The sequence below is a fragment of the Nicotiana sylvestris genome, chromosome 2, assembly GCF_000393655.2.
Source record: "Nicotiana sylvestris chromosome 2, ASM39365v2, whole genome shotgun sequence".
Classification (NCBI taxonomy): Eukaryota; Viridiplantae; Streptophyta; class Magnoliopsida; order Solanales; family Solanaceae; genus Nicotiana; species Nicotiana sylvestris.
Window position 1 is genome coordinate 70,956,034 of NC_091058.1, and position 5,712 is coordinate 70,961,745.

Below are 5,712 nucleotides of genomic sequence, written 5' to 3' on the forward strand. Positions count from 1 at the left end.
CGCCCCAAATTGGCAGAGGCCGTTCATCGTAACGAGAGTGTTGTCCAATGGTGCTTTGTAATTAACAGATATAGAAGGCAAATATGTAGAAATGGCTATCAATTCTGATGCAGTCAAAAAATCTTATGTATGATTTCTTTGGTTAAATTGTGTTTGTTTGTACTTGGCATGTTTTGAAGATTGGAATGACGAAGGCATTTTGTTCTGATATTTAAACACTTTATCCTTTGTTACCCCCTTTGAGCCTTATTTATTTCCTTTCGTACCCTTCTTTGGAATCAGTAGCAAAGAGCAGAAACGTAAGAGCGAAAGATAAGTAAAGGAAAAGAGAGAAAAGGAAAAATGAAAATTGAAAAAAAAGTAGATAAAAAGAAGAAAGAAAAGAACAACAACAAAACAACAAAAAGAGAAAAGGAAGAAGAAAAGAAAAATAAAGAAGAAGAAAGAGGAATGAGAGAGTCACAACAACAAAGCAATTTCTATGACATGAACTACGTTCGACCTGATTCCTTTTAAGGGTACGTAGGCAGCCTCACGGTTCGGTCCCATCAAAGTAAAATTCAAAAGTCCCAAAGCAAAGGAACTGGGGCATAAGTTGTGGTTGTTGTAAGAAATCTGATTCCGAAAGTTGTAATCTTGAACCCATTTGAATTGTTTTGAGACTTTTGATACCCTTTCTTTCTAAACCTATCCAAAAGCCCACATTACGGTCCGAAGAAAGACCTTCCGATCAGTCTTCCAGAGCTTCCAAGTCGAGCAAGTAAAGGTAATTCATATCAGGGACAACATTCCGGTCCAAACAAGGAAATAAAAAATGAGAGAGTCTTATTGGTGAAAACCCTCGCGGGCACCGTAAGGCGACGAAAGCTGAGAGAAATAAAAAATGAGAGAGTCTTATCGGTGAAAACCTTCACGGGCACCTTAAGGCAACAATGAGTTAAGATATAAACAAATGAGAGAGGTTTGTTGGTGAAAACCCTTAGGGGCACCGCAAGCCGAACAAGGACAAGTTTTTGGTGAAGAAATTGAGTTTTGAAGATCTCGAGGCGTAAAGTACGGCCACTGAAAGTTGATTGGTTGGATAGACTGGGCCGATTAATCCGAAATGCATGTCATGATCATTGGTGCCGGCTGCTCCACTCAGATAAGTTTCTTTTCTTTTTCCCTTTCAGACAGTCTTCCAATTTTGGATTTTTCTTATCCCTAACTCTCAAAGTCATTGCATTTCATTTCTTATAAGTTTATTTCTCTAAGATGTTTCCAATGTCAGTTCCGTTTAAGCAATAAGAAAGGATTTCAAAGCTCACTACCAACTTCTAAAGTTGCACAAAGCACATGGAGGTCAAGGCATTGCTAAAGATAGTATGATGTGAAATAGGATATAAAAGGTCAGTGGAAGTTCCACCAGTGAAATGGTTAGTAATTTTGTGGGAAATGCAGAGGTTCAAAAAGAGGAGTCAGAGATGTAACACAACGATTTAGGTATAGAACACTCGGGTCATCCAAGGTCATGGGGGTTGAAAGTCAGTCGGAAAGTCAAGCGGTTCTTGGCTAGTTTGGGGAAGTCAATCAAAGCAGAGCACGGCAGCGGAGAGGCCACCTTCAGCAAGAATTCCACAAACTAAACACCACATATTAAACTGATAAAATTTTTCTTTGATTGAAACAGGGGCAGAAAATTTCATTTGTTTTGGAAAATCCCTTCGTAAGGGAAAACAAGCACCAGACAGGTTTGATCATAAATTCTCAGGACCCCCCTGGAAAATGGGACCTAGTTTAAAATTCAAAACAATCATGAGTATCAAAATCTAGCATAAATGTACCCTAAAGGAATATAAATTGGCTTCAAAATTTGAATGCTTGAGATAGGATTCAATTAAGAGCTTTCAAGACCTTCCTGAATAATGGGACTTAGATTTAAGATTTCCATTAGATAACAAGATTTAGCGTAGGTTCTGCTGTAGGGTAGTATAATTCAGCCGTAAAAGCTGTCACTCTTAAGATAAGACTTGATTTTTTATTTTCAGGACCCTCCTGGATAATGGGATGTAGTTTTAAGACCCTCTTAGATAACAAGGTTTAGTGGGAGTCATACCTTTAGAAGATATAATTTAGATGTAAAACTATCATTTAACTAGGAGTTCTTAGGACCCTCATGGATAATGAAATTTAGCTTTCAAATTCATAGAGATATTTGGTGACATGATTCAATTAATACTCATAGATGCACCCAGCACCAAACTGGGGCAGGAAAATTTCTTTTATTTTGTTTGTTTTGTTGTAATCAGGTTCAAAGGCAGCAGTTTCAGATGAACAATTCAAGGTTCGGCAATCAGGCGCCCACCTGGAGAGCAAGGGAATACAGTTGAAGTTTTGGCAATAAGGCGCCCACCTGGAGAGCAAGGGAGTACAATTAAAGTTTTGGCAATTAGGCGCCCACCTGGAGAGCAAGGGAATACAATTAAAGTTTCGGCAATCAGGCACCCACCTGGAGAGCAAGGGAATACAGTTCAAGTTTCGGCAATCAGGCGCCCACTTGGAGAGCAAGGAAATACATTTGAAATTTTGGCAATCAGGCGCCCACCTGGAGAGCAAGGGAGTACAATTAAAGTTTTGGCAATCAGGCGCCCACCTGGAGAGCAAGGGAATACAATTCAAGTTTTGGCAATCAGGCGCCCACCTGGAGAGCACAAGAATACAGTTCAAGTTCAGCAATGAGGCACCCACCTGGAGAGCACGTGAATATAGTTCAATGTTTTGGCAATGAGGTGCCCACCTAGAGAGCACGGTAATACAGTTCAAGTTTTGGCAATCAGGCGCCAACCTGGAGAGCACGGGAATACAGTTCAAGTTTTGGCAATTAGGCGCCCACCTGGAGAGCACGGGAATGTAGTTCAAGTTTTGGCAATCAGGCGCCCACCTGGAGAGCAAGGGAATACAGTTCAAGTTTTGGTAATCAGGCGACCACCTAGAGAGCAAGAGAGAACAACACCAGTTTTAAGGAAGGGAAACAATTTAAGTGCCGGTAATCAGGCGTCAACCTGGAGAAAAGGAAATCATCTCAGATTATAATTCGAGTTCAGCAATCAGGCGTCCACCTGAAGAAAAGGGAAAGTGTCTCAGATCACAATTCAAGTTGGCAACAAAGGGACTTCATCTAGAAAATACAAGTCAACAAGGCAACATAAATCGCAAGATTAAGTTTGAGGATATAGATAGTATTTTTGTAACATTTAGATCATAATTTAGTCTAGTTCTTTTTTATTTTGTCAGGTGTAATAAGGAGTTCAGTAAGCAGTAGCGGCAGCAGCAGCAACAGTGAAATCACAGCTTCAGGGTAGTCCCAGCTACCAAAACTTCCCAAACTATACTGACCTGATTCTTTTATAGCCAAGGATATGTAGGAAACCTCAGAAGCAGAGTGCGGTCAAATCTTTCAAAAATGCTTCCCACAGAGTATTCAAATGGGCAAAAATCCGCTCGTATCCGCTCACTTTATCTTTGCACGAAAACTCTTCGTGTTTTCGAGCAAAGAAGGGTAGCTGTGAGCATGTGATTTTTTCCCTATATGAATTACTCCCATAAATTCAATAAAAATAAATTTTCCCATTATTTTACAATTTCGTAGATTTTTGTAGTATTTTTCGTACATTGTTTGCATTTTTGTCTGCGCATGTTAATTTTGTTTAAATTATAAAAATACAAAAATATGTTGCATTCGCATTTAGGATTTAATCTTATATTTTTAAAATTAATTAGTAATTTAATTGTCCCATAGAAATGGAAAAATCACAAAAAATAGTTTATTTTTGCGTTTTTTAATTTTAATTTTGGAATATTGGTTGTTTTTCCATTTTTGGTTCTTAATTATTTGTGGTAATTGTCAGCTAGAGTTAATTAATTTAATTTGATAGGATGATTTGATTAGGGATTAATTTAGGTTTATTTTTAATTTTAATTTAAAAGAAATTAGAAAAAAGGGAAATGAAAAGAAAAGAAAGCAAAAGAGGAATTAAATCAGATTTTTGCGCTTTATCTAATTCCAAGTCTCCAACCCAATTAATTTTCCCTTGAAACCCATTTAATTGAGGCCCAAATTCGTTTCCCACACGGTCTGGTCTCCACTTAACCAAAACAATCCCGTTTTAACAGACTAAATCAGGACCGTTGATCTCTGTTGATCTAACGGTCCGGAAGTGGGGTTTGATATGTATAATAGTGACCAAACCCCTCTAACCCCCCCTCTCATCGTCTCTCTCTCAACTCACTCTCAAAGACACCACCCAAACCCTAACGCCGCCACCATTCCCCGCCGCCTCAAGCCCGGCGGCGCCGCCTCGAGCCCGGCGCCGCCGCCTCGGACCAGCCTCAAAATCTCACCATAGAACCCCCTCAACCTCCCCTTTCCCAATCCCTAACTAATATCCCTCGAATCGCCACAAAGCGGAGCCAATTTCAAATCCAAAAAGGGGCAGAGAAACAAAAAGCAAAATTTCTTGACTTCTTCAAGTCTCCATGACCGGTTAGGGTCTAAATAGGTGTTTCTCACTGGTTTTCACCAAGAATCCACGACGAATACCAATTTCGGCTTGAGCTCGGGATAGTGGTGTTTCTCACTGGTCTAAATAGGTGTTTCTCACTGGGGGCAATTTCGTTTAGCCCATTGGTTTTTCTGAGTTTGATCTTGAATTGGGTTATGAAGAATCAAAAGCCCAAGAAGGAATGTGTAATTGGGGTCTACAGACTCATACCAAATTGAGTCGGGGCATTCTGACCCATATGTGTTTTGGTTTAATTATTGGGTCAACTTGACCCATGAATTTTGGGCTAATTTTCAGGTGCTTAAGGGATAGTTTAGGAACTTAGGCTTAAGGAATCTTTCTGTAATAGAAATGGGAAGCTTCTTAGAAGCTGACTTTGGGACTAAAATGAAATTGAATTTTTGAACTGAGGATTTTTAAGCAAAAACGAAAGTTGAAGAGGGATTGAAGAGCAAAATTTGAAACCCATTTCTGCTGCACTAACACCCATGTATAAAAGCATCATTTTCTGAATTTTTTTTAGGGGGAGGAGATCTGAAAAATTGAAAAACGACTGGAAATACTGTAAGGGTCTAAAATATCAGAACTTCATGTAAGCACGTGATTTTTTCCCTATATGAGAATTACTCCCAAAAAATTCAAAAATAAAATGATTTTTCTTTGGTGTGCAATTTTGTGATATTTTGAATAATTATTTGTATTTTTCTGTGCGTGTTTATTTGCTAAATTAATAAAAAATACAAAAATATGTCGCATTTTGCATGTAGGATTTAATTCTACAATTGTTAGTAATTAAATTTGTTTTACAAAAATTAAAAATTACAAAATAGGCATCGTTTGCATTTCTAGCATTTAATGTCCAAATATACGATTTTATGCTTAATTAATACTTAATTGTGCGTTAATTGTTATTGGGAGTTAATTTGCGCTTTTATAACTTAATTTAGTTCTTAATAATAGTTTAAGTATTTTTATAATTTAGTTTTAGAAAAATAAAAGAAGAAAAGAGAGCGAAAATATAAAGAAAGTCGGAATTGGGCCTCTTCTTCAATTTCAAGCCACAGGCCCAAAAAATGGCCCAATCTTCCCTACGACCCAGTCCATTTCGAACTGGGTCGACCCAGTCCATAACCCAAAAGACCCAAACCCCTTTGTCTTACATTTTACAACA